The following is a 13,588-nucleotide window of genomic DNA, read 5'->3' on the forward strand; positions in this document are numbered from 1 at the left end:
TACTGATGGATGAAGAGGACGCAGAGAAAACTGCCTTCACCACGCCTTGGGGCACCTACTGTTACCGGGTCATGCCATTTGGTCTGAAGAATGCTGGGGCTACTTACATGAGGGCCATGACTGCCATTTTCCATGACATGATGCACCAGGAAATAGAGGTGTACGTGGATGATGTGATAGTCAAATCCAGGACGCAGGATAATCACATCCAAGACTTGAGGAAATTCTTCGAGAGGCTAAGGAAGTATGACTTGAAGCTAAATCCAGCCAAATGCGCTTTCGGAGTTCCGTCGGGCTAACTTTTGGGTTTTATCGTAAGCAGGAGAGGTATCGAGCTAGATCCAACTAAGATAAAATCCATCAGAGATTTGCCTCCTCCAAGAACAAAGAAAAACGTGATGAGTCTGTTGGGCAGGTTGAACTACATCAGTCGGTTTATTGCCCAGCTGACAAGCACGTGTGAACCCATATTCAAGCTGTTAAGGAAAGATGCGGCGATTAAGTGGACAACAGAGTGTCAAGAAGCCTTTGATAAAGTCAAAGAATACCTTTCGAATCCCCCAGTCTTGGTCCCTCCAGAACCAGGGAGGCCACTTTTCTTGTATCTGACAGTCTTGGAAAATTCTTTCGGTTGCGTCCTCGGACAACACGACGTAACCGGAAAGAAGGAGCAAGCAATCTACTACTTAAGCAAGAAATTCACCGGTTACGAGGCCAAATACACTCTGCTGGAAAGGACATGCTGCGCTCTCACATGGGTTGCACAAAAGCTGAGACATTATCTCCAAGCCCACACTACATTCCTCATAAGCAGGTTGGATCCTTTGAAGTATATATTTCAGAAGCCAATGCCTACTGGGAGACTGGCTAAATGGCAAATCTTGCTTACGGAATTCGACATAGTTTATGTCACTCGCACGGCAATGAAAGCCCAGGCGTTAGCAGATCATTTGGCCGAAAATCCGGTCGATGAGGAATACCAGCCATTGGATACCTACTTCCCAGATGAAGAAGTAAACACCGTAGAAGTGATCTCGGAGGAAGCTCATGTTTGGAAGATGTTCTTTGACGGAGCCGTGAACGCCAAGGGTGTAGGGATTGGGGCAATTTTGATCTCGCCTTCCGGTCAGCATTATCCCGCCACAGCTAGACTTCGTTTCTTCTGCACAAATAATACAGCTGAGTATGAAGCCTGCATTATGGGCATGCATATGGCAATCGATCAGGATGTCGAAGACTTACTGATTATGGGAGATTCTGACCTGGTAATCCGGCAAGTTCAAGGCGAGTGGGAAACTCGGGATGTCAAACTTATCCCATACCGACAACATGTGGAGGACCTCAGCAAGCGCTTTACCTCAATAGAGTTCAGGTATGTTCCGAGGTGTCACAATGAACTGGCGGATGCACTTGCTACTCTGTCTTCTATGCTACCCTACCCGGGCAACGCCCACATCAATCCTTTGGAAATCCAAATCAAGGAAAGACACGGTTACTGCAGTGTAATCGAGGCAGGATCAAGTACGCAGCCTTGGTACCATGACATCAAGAGGTTCCTGAAGACGCAAGAATACCCCGAGCACGCTACTGGAGATCAAAAGAGGACCATTAGGCGACATGCAAGTGGTTTCTTTTTGAGCGGTGAATTGTTATATAAGAGGACTCCGGACCTCAATCTCTTAAGATGTGTCGATATCGAGGAAGCGAGAAAGATCATGCATGAAGTACACGCAGGTGTGTGCGGACCTCACATGAACGGGTATGTCTTAGCGAAGAAGATCCTTAGAGCGGGTTATTACTGGATGACCATGGAAAGGGATTGCTTTAGCTTTGTCCGGAAGTGTCATCAGTGTCAGGTGCACGGTAATTTGATTCATGCACCTCCCACGGAACTGCATCCCATGTCCGCACCTTGGCCATTTGTCGCTTGGGGCATGGACGTCATTGGACCAATTGAACCAAAGGCTTCGAATGGACACAGGTTTATACTGGTTGCCATCGATTACTTCACAAAATGGGTAGAAGCTGTCACTCTCAAGTCGGTCACCAAGAAAGCTGTAGTGGATTTTGTACACTCAAATCTTATCTGTCGCTTCGGTATTCCTGCGACCATCATTACAGATAATGCAGCAAACTTGAACAGTCACTTGATGGGAGATGTGTGCGAGCAATTCAAGATAACACACAGGAATTCCACTCCTTATCGGCCAAAAGCCAATGGTGCTGTGGAAGCTGCAAATAAAAACATCAAGAAGATTTTGAGGAAAATAATACAAAGTTCCCGACAGTGGCATGAGCAGTTACCTTTTGCATTATTGGGGTATCGCACTACGGTACGCACATCGATGGGAGCAACTCCTTATCTTTTGGTTTATGGGACCGAGGCTGTAATACCGGCAGAGGTAGAAATTCCTTCGCTTCGAATCATTGTCGAAGCAGAAATCGAGGACAGCGAGTGGGTTAAGACTCGGTTAGAGCAATTGACGTTGATTGATGAAAAGCGGATGGCTGCAGTTTGTCACGGACAGTTATACCAACGAAGGATGGCCCGTGCTTACAACAAGAAAGTCCGACCCCGGAATTTCGAAGTAGGTCAGCTGGTACTAAGGCGTATTCTGCCGTATCATGAAGAAGCAAAAGGAAAGTTTGCTCCAAATTGGAAAGGCCCATACATCGTAAGGAAGATATTGCCGAGAGGAGCACTGTTTTTAGGCAATATCGAAGGAAATGACCCCGACACAGCAGTAAATGCAGATGCAGTTAAGAGGTATTACGTCTAAATCATACTCCAGTGGTCCTGACACGTTGAAAATGGCGAAGGCGTTTGTTCCCCACTACTTCCCAAACACTACCCAATCCTCTCCACCAACTTTTGAGCCACTTACAAAACAAAAACAAAAAAAAAAGAAGAAAACAAAACAAAATTTGATTGAGGCCTGAACTACGTTTGACTTGATTCCGAAAGGATACGTAGGCAGCCTCTCCCTGAGGTTCAGTCACACCAACAATAAAATCCCATTCACCCTGAAATTGAAAACCGGGGCACGTCGAGCAGTTTGAGAAGTTAGTATCACTACCTCTCTTTACCAAGCACAAGCCTTCAAATCAATTACCAAATATGGTGGGGAATCAATAATCGTCACAAATGAAGACCAGCACACTCTGAATTGAGAAAGATAAAATGAGAGAGTCTCGACGGTGAAAACCTTCGGGCACCACGAGGCGACGGGAGTAGAGAAACCAAAATGAGAGAGCTTGTTTAGTAAAAACTCGCAAAGGGTGCTATCAAGCGATGACAGGAAGAGAAATGAGAGAGGTCAGCCAGCGAAAACCCGCAAAAGGGCGCTGTTGGCCGAAAAGAATGACTCCATCCCAAGGAAGTTTCGGCAGAGTGCCACCAGTTTGGAATCACAGATCCGTTTTGGTTCAGGAAAACGCAAGCTCTTAGAAGGTCAGACGTCCAGTCCAAAGAGCATGTCATGTCATTTAAAGCCAGCGTTATCTTCCTCAGATAAGTTTTCCTCGTCCCGAGAAAGGTGTTCCTTTTCTAATTTATTTTCCCCTTTCTTTGTTTCTTTTCGAATCCTTTTTGCATGTTAACCCCGAGTTCAGGGACACACCGGAAAGGACAGGTGGCATGGTTTGTTTGCACGGAATCCCGTCTCATGAAGGAAAGCGCCTCATCTCATTGATATGATTGCCCAAGCATGATGAATCATGACGTTTGATGGTGTCCCGGAGTAAAGAAAAGAGAGAAATCTTGAAATCTCCCCCAGCAAGTCCACCTTCGGACAAATCCCCACAGAGTCTCCCCCTGTACAGAACCCCACAGAGTTTCTCTTTTGTACAATCTCCCACAAAGTCTCCCCAGTATAAAAAATAAAAAAAAATCCCCGTTGGAATTTCATCAGCACATCCCCAGCGAGTCTTTTTGTAAATATTCCCCAACAAGCTTACCCCAACAAACCCTGGGAAACTCATTTTTTGAAATAAATCCCTAGCCCCATTGTACAAAAAATCCACACAAAGAATCCACTTTGAAAATATTCCCCACAGAGCTTCCGTTGTTGTACAGAGCTTCCTTACGAAGCAAGTCATCACAGAATCCGGAAATACAAGCCTGTGCAGTCTAAAGGTTTCGCCATTCGAATCAAATCAATGGCGGGACTTCGCAACAGAAGTAAAGACGCAACGAAGCAATTGGGAACGATCAAGGTCACCGAACCGACCGTCATTTCCGAACTAACAATTGTTCTTTGTCTGAGAAGTTGAAACAGGTTTTAATCCAAGACAACCGTGCAAGAAGCAGGTGTCGCCCAAAGAAGAAGATACACGGGTATACGAAACATTTTGTCAATAAGGAATTCACTCAAAAGGTAAGTTCCCGCAAAACTCCCTTTTATCTTCTATTAAAACAAGAAAACTCAAAAATAGATCGTGTAGTATTCTCGAGCTTTATCCCCAGCCAATCAGCATTAGGGTTTTAAACCCTAAACTGAATTTTTCGTTTGGTCAGCATTAGGGTTTTAAACCCTAAACTGAACTTTTTTCTTTTAGCCAGCATTAGAGTTTTTAAACTCTAAACTGAGCTTTTCCATGCAATCAGCATTAGGGTTTTAAACCCTAAACTGAATTTTCCTTTTAGTCAGCATTAGGGTTTTAAACCCTAAACTGAACTTTTTTCTTTTAGCCAGCATTAGAGTTTTTAAACTCTAAACTGAGCTTTTCCATGCAATCAGCATTAGGGTTTTAAACCCTAAACTGAATTTTCCTTTCAGCCAGCATTAGAGTTTTAAACTCTAAACTGAGCTTTTCCATGCAATCAGCATTAGGGTTTTAAACCCTAAACTGAATTTTCCTTTCAGCCAGCATTAGAGTTTTAAACTCTAAACTGAGCTTTTCCATGCAATCAGCATTAGGGTTTTAAACCCTAAACTGAATTTTCCTTTTAGTCAGCATTAGGGTTTTAAACCCTAAACTGAACTTTTTCCTTTCAGCCAGCATTAGAGTTTTAAACTCTAAACTGAGCTTTTCCATGCAATCAGCATTAGGGTTTTAAACCCTGAACTGAATTTTCCTTTTAGTCAGCATTAGGGTTTTAAACCCTAAACTGAACTTTTTTCTTTTCAGCCAGCATTAGAGTTTTAAACTCTAAATTGAGCTTTTCCATGCAATCAGCATTAGGGTTTTAAACCCTAAACTGAATTTTCCTTTTAGTCAGCATTAGGGTTTTAAACCCTAAACTGAACTTTTTCTTTTCAGCCAGCATTAGAGTTTTAAACTCTAAACTGAGCTTTTCCATGCAGTCAGCATTAGGGTTTTAAACCCTAAACTGAATTTTCCTTTTGGTCAGCATTAGGGTTTTAAACCCTAAACTGAACTTTTTCCTTTCAGCCAGCATTAGAGTTTTAAACTCTAAACTGAGCTTTTCCATGCAATCAACATTAGGGTTTTAAACCCTAAACTGAATTTTCCTTTTAGTGAGCATTAGGGTTTAAACCCTAAACTGAACTTTTTCCTTCCAGCCAGCATTAGAGTTTTAAACTCTAAACTGAGCTTTTTCATGCAATCAGCATTAGGGTTTTAAACCCTAAACTGAATTTTCCCTTTTGTCAGCATTAGGGTTTTAAACCCTAAACTGAACTTTTTCCTTCCAGCCAGCATTAGAGTTTTAAACTCTAAACTGAGCTTTTCATTTGGTCAGCATTAGGGTTTTAAACCCTAAACTGAACTTTTTCCTTCCAGCCAGCATTAGAGTTTTAAACTCTAAACTGAGTTTTTCATGCAGTCAGCATTAGGGTTTTAAACCATAAACTGAACTTTTCCCTTTCAGCCAGCATTAGAGTTTTAAACTCTAAACTGAGCTTTTTCATACAATCAGCATTAGGGTTTTAAACCCTAAACTGAATTCTCCTTTTAGTCAGCATTAGGATTTTAAACCCTAAACTGAACTTTTTCCTTTTAGTCAGCATTAGGGTTTTAAACCCTAAACTGAACATTTTCCTTTCAGCCAGCATTAGAGTTTTAAACTTTAAACTGAGCTTTTTCATGCAATCAGCATTAGGGTTTTAAACCCTAAACTGAATTTTCCTTTTAGTCAGCATTAGGGTTTTAAACCCTAAACTGAATTTTCCTTTTAGTCAGCATTGGGGTTTTTAAACCTTAAGCTGAATTCTTCCTTTGTTCGGCATTAGGGTTTTAAACCCTGAACTGAACCTTTCCCCAGCTAGTCGGTATTAGGGCTCCAGCCCTGAACTGAGCATGCATATCCTCTTTCATCAATCTTATGAACTTCATGGTGAATAATTAACGATATTTTCCTAGTGAAACTGGGGCAGAAAATTTCGTTCGTTTGTTTGTTTTTTCCCGCAGGTCTAACCTCGAGCCACACGGATCGAAATGACCCACGGGATGAGTCTCGACTCAGAATCAAAGAAGAAAAAAAAAGAGAGACAAAAGAAGACATCCCGAGATATCAGAGTGAATGGAGAGCAGATCGACTCCAACACTTGACTAAGGTCCTAAACCCTGCCATTTGCGTCTCACTCAGTATCCCAGAGGTTAAACAAGTCGCCGCAACTCGCAAGCATCAAGATTCAGATCGGAGTCTACAAGCAGAATCAGCTAAGACCCAAGATCAAGTCGTAAAAGAATCATAGATAGGAATCTTGTAACTAGCAGTTGACATACATATAAGTAGTTAGTTCAGTTTCTAATTTTCGTTTGGTTGTAATAAGGCGGCCAGTGACGTAGCAGTGACAACAGCAGCAGCAGTAGCAGCAAGCATTGCAATCCCATGGTAGTCCCAGCTACCAAAACTTCCCGAACTACATTGACCTGATTCCTGTTTAGCCCAGGATATGTAGGAAATCTTTGAAGCAAGATTCGGTCAGATCTTTCAAAAAAAAACATGCTTCATACGGAGTGGTCTATAGGCAAAAATCGCTCATACACGCTCACTTTATCTTTGCACGAAAACCCTTCGTGTTTCCGAATAAAGAGGGGCAGCTGTGAGCACGTGATTTTTGTTTCGCACGACAATCGCTCCAAAAGGAAGTAAAAAATAATAATTCGCCCTGCTGTACAAATTTTGGATTTCTGTGCGGCACCTTGTTAATTTATTTGTGACTTCGGCCCATTTTTATTTATTTACTTTATTAAAACAAAATTCAAAAAAAAATATATGTGTCCTGCATAATTCGAACCGTAATCCGGTCGTTAAATAGAAAATCATAAACGGGCATCTTTGTCCGTGATTTTGTTTTGTTTGATTTTACTTGTTTTGAAATATTTTAGTATATAATTGTGTTGAGTGTGTATTTAATTTTTTGATTTTTTTAGTTTTGTTTTTAAATAAATAAGGAAAGGAAATAAAAAATAATATAAAAAAAGAAAAAAAAAGAAAGGGTCCCTTTATTCTTCCGGATTTGGGCCAATTTTAACAAAATTGGCCCAAACGAACAGCCCAAGACCCAGGCCTGCCCGGTCCAGACCACCTGATACCCAGGGTGTCCAAACGACGTCGTTTGAGTCGTGCCTGATCTGGGCCGTTGATCTCAAATTGATCAACGACCAAGATCAATTCCCCATAACCCACCAATAAACCCGACCCGTCTCACCCGGACCGACCCCAACCCTCAACCCTCAAAACGACACTGTTTCATTTAAGACCATCAGATCCAAACCGTAGATCTAGATTGATCTAATGGTTGAGATCAACCCACCCACTAACTATATAAGCCTAGATCCTTACCCTGCCCCCCCCTAGCCAACACCCCCGCCTTCGTCTTCACCAAACCCATCCCCTTCAAACCCTAGCCGCCCCTGCACACCTTCACCAGAAACCCGGCGGCCTGAACGCCGGTGACCTCCACCTGAACACCATAGAGCCCCCATGCCATCCTGAACCTAAATCTACCAACCACACACTTCGAATCACCCCCCAGGTCCTCGAATCTTCATTTGAAGATTCGAGTCAAAACTCGATCTAACCCAACCAACCCCAGTTTCATACCAGACACTCCCCGGACCCTCCTCGTGACCAAACCATACTTGGTTTGGTCCGAATCTAACCAGGGAAACACGAATCCCAGATCTAAGTTTTTGAACTCTAGTTTTCCCTGTGCATGTTCCGTGTTTTGTTCAAAACGAAGAGATTAAGGTCTAATGGACCTTAATCGAGGTGTTTCTCATCCGAGAAGCACTTCGTTTAAAAGTCCATTCAACCTTAAAGAAGGTCTGTTCAAACACCAGTGGATTCTTCTGATTTGTTCCTTAAAAAGATTTGAGGTGAGTCTTGTTTTCTTTTCTTTATTTTTGTTTTATTTCGTGTGATTTGTTTTTTAAAAAAAAAGGGTTCTGCTCATATTTGTTTTTATTTTTGTTTGTCCACTTTGCTTAAACCTCTGTGTTTGTCTAAACCCATCCCCCCCTCTTATTCTGATAAGGCATGTGTATTGGTTGTGTTTCGAGTTTGTACTGACTAGCTAACTCCTCAAGTGCATCTCTGCTTAGTCAGTATAATTCAAACCATGTATCGATACTGTTAAATGTCGGATTTTTGGTTACGATTGTGTATGTCAATGCTAATATAGTCGAGTCGACATATGTCGTCAATTAGTTTCAACTGTCTGAACAAAGTAAATCGGTTTGCTTCTGATGAACATTTGCCTTGAGTCAATTAAGAACCAGCTTTGTTTACTTATAGATTGTTTGAATTGATCAGTTAATGTAAAAAGGATTGTTTATGTTTAAATTCTGAATTGGAAGGCAGGTGCACTCGTGCACAGCATGTGCATTGGTGCACCTCATGTGCCTTGTGCACAGCCTGTTTTTCTGCATAAGAAGGCTTTTAAGTTTTAAACAATTTGACAGCATATGCTGTCAGATATATTCTACTGCCCATACCTTGCTTTAAGTTTAAAAAATGTTAAACCTTTTAAAAGTAAGTCTGCCAGAGAATGTTTGTTGGGGTTTAATACTTGATTAGCTAAAGTTGGAATTGAAATGGAAGGCACATGGGAGGGGTACTGGGATATTCTGAAAACAGGCTGTTTAAAAAGAGATAGTTTTGAGGCCTATAAAAGGAGGAGGACCTGGGAGAGAAAAGGATATATACAGAATTAGAGGGAGAGACAGAATTTTAAAAAAAAAAAGAAAGAGAGAGTTGGAATACACACTGATAGGGACATACAGACAGAACACACAGAGAGAGGGAGAGATACTAAGAGGGAATATCTGAGAGTTCAAATTTTTTGGAAACAGAAAACTAAAAAAGAATTTTTGTCTGATAACTCAGACAAACAAAACCAGAAGTTGCTTCCTTTCCCTTTGTTTCTAACTTCACTAAATCTGGACCTGTTCTGTGCAACATTGATTTTCTCACAACTGAATCTGCTTGTTTGTTGTTTGTTCTACTCGAAAGTTTGGTTTAGTTGGGGTTGATCTCATTCCAATTGTTTTGAGAGTTGTGGTTGCTACTCTACTGTTTCTTGTTGCTGTTGCTATACTGCCCTGCTGCTACTGTTGGTGTTGTTATTGCTGCTGCATTTGCTCATTGTTACTCTATTGATTGCCCTTTTCTTCAATTGCAAATATTCCCAGGTACACAACCTTTGAACCATGTATTGTTGAAAGTTTGAAGTTGAAGAAATGAACATCAGTTTATGTTATAGCATTGGGGTAAAAAGATAGTTCGAATGTTAGTTGGGCCTGTGTTTTTTTACTGCAAACTGTAAATATTCTGTATAAACTAGCTTCCATTCTGTTTAAGATGAACTGTTAGATAGCATGGCTCAACGGTAATGACAGTATGACATAGACAGCATGTTTGATTTAGTATACATTCAGTTCAGTATAACACTTGCTTGGTTTAGTTATGACTCTATAATATAGAGTCATGGTAAGCACTTGTACGTATTTTGCCTAGACCACTGAATCGACAAATATGTGGTACTAGGTCCGGGATAAATATATCCCAAACAAACTCTCATGCGGTCGCATTAAGAGTTTGGCTATGAAGGTCAGCTTTCCTGTCAGATTATATGCTCCAATATAAGTTTGATGTCGGGTCTCGGTATAGATTTCTTGTTTCGAAATAATGTGATGAATGTTGAGGGAAGCTAGTAGTCGTTTTGAGGTCAATTAGTCGTAATTTTCCTAATAAAACAGCTAATTTCGTTTATCAAATTCAAATAGGTTAGAGTTAAAAAACAGAACTTGGAGGTCGTTAAATATAACTCAGTATATGTTGTTAGTTTGCTTGCAATCTCACCTAGAAAATTAATAAGCGCATTTACTCGATGAAGACAAAGTATGAGGAGACTCTCACCTCATAAATATTCAATCGGGTAATCAAACAAACTTAAGTTTGGCAAGCATAATAAAGATTCAGTCCGTATTTGTTCAAATAAGTAAGTTCGGTATCATCTTTCTTTTAAAGATAAACATAGTAGAAATGTAGCCACTGTAGGGTACCCTTCTAAAATAATGAGACGAGCCTCGCCGAATAAAAATGCAAATTGCGGGGCCCTCAATAATTGATCATGATAAATACTTAGAATTTGGGACGGACTGTTTAGTGAATTCCACTGCCCTCCCCAAAGATAATAACGCGTTTAGATTCTTTAGGCGCGATTTTAAGTAAATTACATTCTTAAAATCGGGTGCACATTGATGTGACCCAAATTCAAGTCTCAACGGAGTCAAAATGTGTTAACAACTACGGGTGCATTGATTGTGACGTGGTTCGAGATGCATTTTCACGACGTTGCAATTCTGTAAAATAAATGATAATAATAAAAGCAGTTAAACTTAATAAAAGCACATAAGTCACAACATGTATTTAAATCAGATACTTAGCCATTATAACAATTTAAGCGACCGTGCTAGAACCACGGGATTCGAGGGTGCCTAACACCTTCCCTCGGGTCAACAGAATTCCTTACTTAGAATTTCTGGTTCGCAGACTTCATTTGGAAAAGTCGAAAATCTCCTCGATTTGGGATTCAAGATAAACCGGTGACTTGGGACACCAAAATCCAAACCTTTCCCAAGTGGCGACTCTGAATTAAATAAATAATCCCATCTCGAATATTGTCACTTAAATTGGAAAAACTCCACCCGCGCATTTAACCCTTCGGGGACGGGGCGCACAAAAAGGAGGTGTGACAGGGTTCCATAATAGAACCCTAGTCCAAACATAAGATCAAACTCGCCAAAAACCCCAAATCCTAGGGTTTTCAACTCGAATCAGATGCAGAGACGAGAAGACAAATAACTGAAACCGGCTCAGAGGTCTCTTTCAGAGGCTCATGAGAAAATAAACAGGTAAAATAGCAGGTTCGAAACAAACATAGTGAAAAGCTGATTTGAAGCATAAAGAACATGTTTTAAGAAAATCTTGGAAACAGTAAACAAGTTCAGAAGACAAAGTGGTAGCATAAATTTAAGGAAACAATAGATGAAACATGTTTAGAAAGAACTCAAACAAAGTCCAGAAGAAGGCAAATAAGAACTAAGAGCTTAGTAGAAATTACAGTTAAGGAACATAGGGTTAAACGAACACATAATATAAACGTGTGAAAGCATGATATAGAAACCAGTAGAAGAAAGAACGGAGCACAGTAGAAGAATATGCATAACAAGGCAAACCTAAGAACACAGGAGAAGGACATGCGAGGTAGAAAAGAGAACATAAAAACATAGCATAGACAGATTTACACAAAGAAAAGAAGAAGAGGAGTCAGAAAACATTTTAAAACTTTTTTCAGAAACCCTAAATCGAAGAGAAACAAATTTTGAAAGAGAAGATTGGGGAAAACATTTTAAAATTCCAGTAGAACATAGATATAACATAGATATAAGAAAACAACTAGAGAAAACCTCGAATAGCTTAGGATTTCAGAGAATGGCTTGGAAGAAAATCCGATCCTGAGTCGAAAAGACTCATATTGCTTGAACACGCCGGAATAATGGCCGGAGAAGCCATAAATCTACAGATTTGAGAAGGATCTGAAGAGAGCCATCGAAGTCAGGCCTCGAAACTTCGAACAACCATGGTTTGATGGTGGAGGGGGGTGAGTACCAACCATCCATGGCCTGAGAAGCCACAGATTCTGGTGGAAACATGGTAGAATAAGGTGGGAGATGGCTAGGGTTTCAGATAGCTTGAGAGTGTTTTGAGAGACGGAGGGTTTCAAGGCGGCGGGTCAGGTGAGAATGAGGGAGATTAGGGTAGTTGTTTAGGTTTAATTATGGAAGGGCGAATCTTGGCCGTTGATCTTGAGTGATCAACAGTCCAGATTTAAGTGGTAGGTAGGGAACGGGTTGGGTCGTTTGTAATTGGGTCGTGGGTTGGATCCAGATTGAAACTGGGTTGGTTTTAATTTGGGCGGAATTGGGGTCAAATTGAGGTTAAAATTGAACGGAAATGAAGCTGTAATTGAAATAAAAATAGGCTAAACATTAAATAGCCAATTTTCCTCTTTTATTTTATAAAAATAGTGAAAAAGACTTTAAAAACAAATTAAAAGTACTGACCCAACTAATAACGCATAAATATTGATTTAAAATATTGAAACCAATTTTACAATTATAGAAATGCTATTAATCTTAAAATAGGCTATAATTGCAATTATATGCAATTTAGTCTTTTAAATATCAAATAAATTTGTAAAAATGTAAAAAAATTAAATTAACTATATTTTGGTATAAATATGGGAATAAAATAAAGTATTTACCAAAATTGATGATTTTGGGAATAATTATGGATTTTGTACTGCTAAAATGGATAGTAAATTGATTTTAAAAACTCTTCAAAAGATTGGAAAAATACTAAAACACTTGGGTATGATTATATATGCATATATATTCTATTTTGAAAGTATTTGTATATAAAAATACATAGGGAAAAATTGGGTATCAACAACTACTAAACCACCTGAACTACGAGGCCTCTTGGCCTCCCTTTCCTCATGCTCCTTCCTGTGAACCAGCTCTAAGCGTCTAGCAATATCAACCAGCTCGTCAAACCTCGCACCCATCGTAACTTGCTGAGCCATAATGAAGCATAATCCATAGTTGAGGTCATCAATGAACCTCCTAATCTTCTCCATATCAGTGGGAACCAACCATACCACATGACGAGCCAACTCTGAAGACCTTATCTCATACTAAGTCATTATCATACCCTCCTGGCGTAGCTGCTCAATCTGCCCACATAACTCATCTATGTGAGTCTGTGGGACAGACTTTTCTAAGAAGAGTACTAAGAACTCATGCCATGCAAGTGGCGCTGCATCGACTTGACTGCTCAACTCATAATCCTTCCACCATCGGTAGTCTGCCCCTGTCAGCTAAAAAGTAGTGATTAAAACTCCACCGGTGTCCAAAATACCCATGGCGCAAAGAACCTGCTAACACCGGTCTATAAAATCCTGAGAGTCCTCCGAATCTGCTCCACTAAAATCTGGAGGCTTAAGCCTCCCAAACCACTCTAGTCTCTTCTTCTCCTCTTCACTCATACGGGGACCAACCTCGGCTCTAGCGTCAGCAACGAGCTCAACTGGCAATGTACCCGGTGTTTGGA

This window comes from Nicotiana tabacum, chromosome 3, assembly GCF_000715075.1.
Source record: "Nicotiana tabacum cultivar K326 chromosome 3, ASM71507v2, whole genome shotgun sequence".
Taxonomy (NCBI): domain Eukaryota; kingdom Viridiplantae; phylum Streptophyta; class Magnoliopsida; order Solanales; family Solanaceae; genus Nicotiana; species Nicotiana tabacum.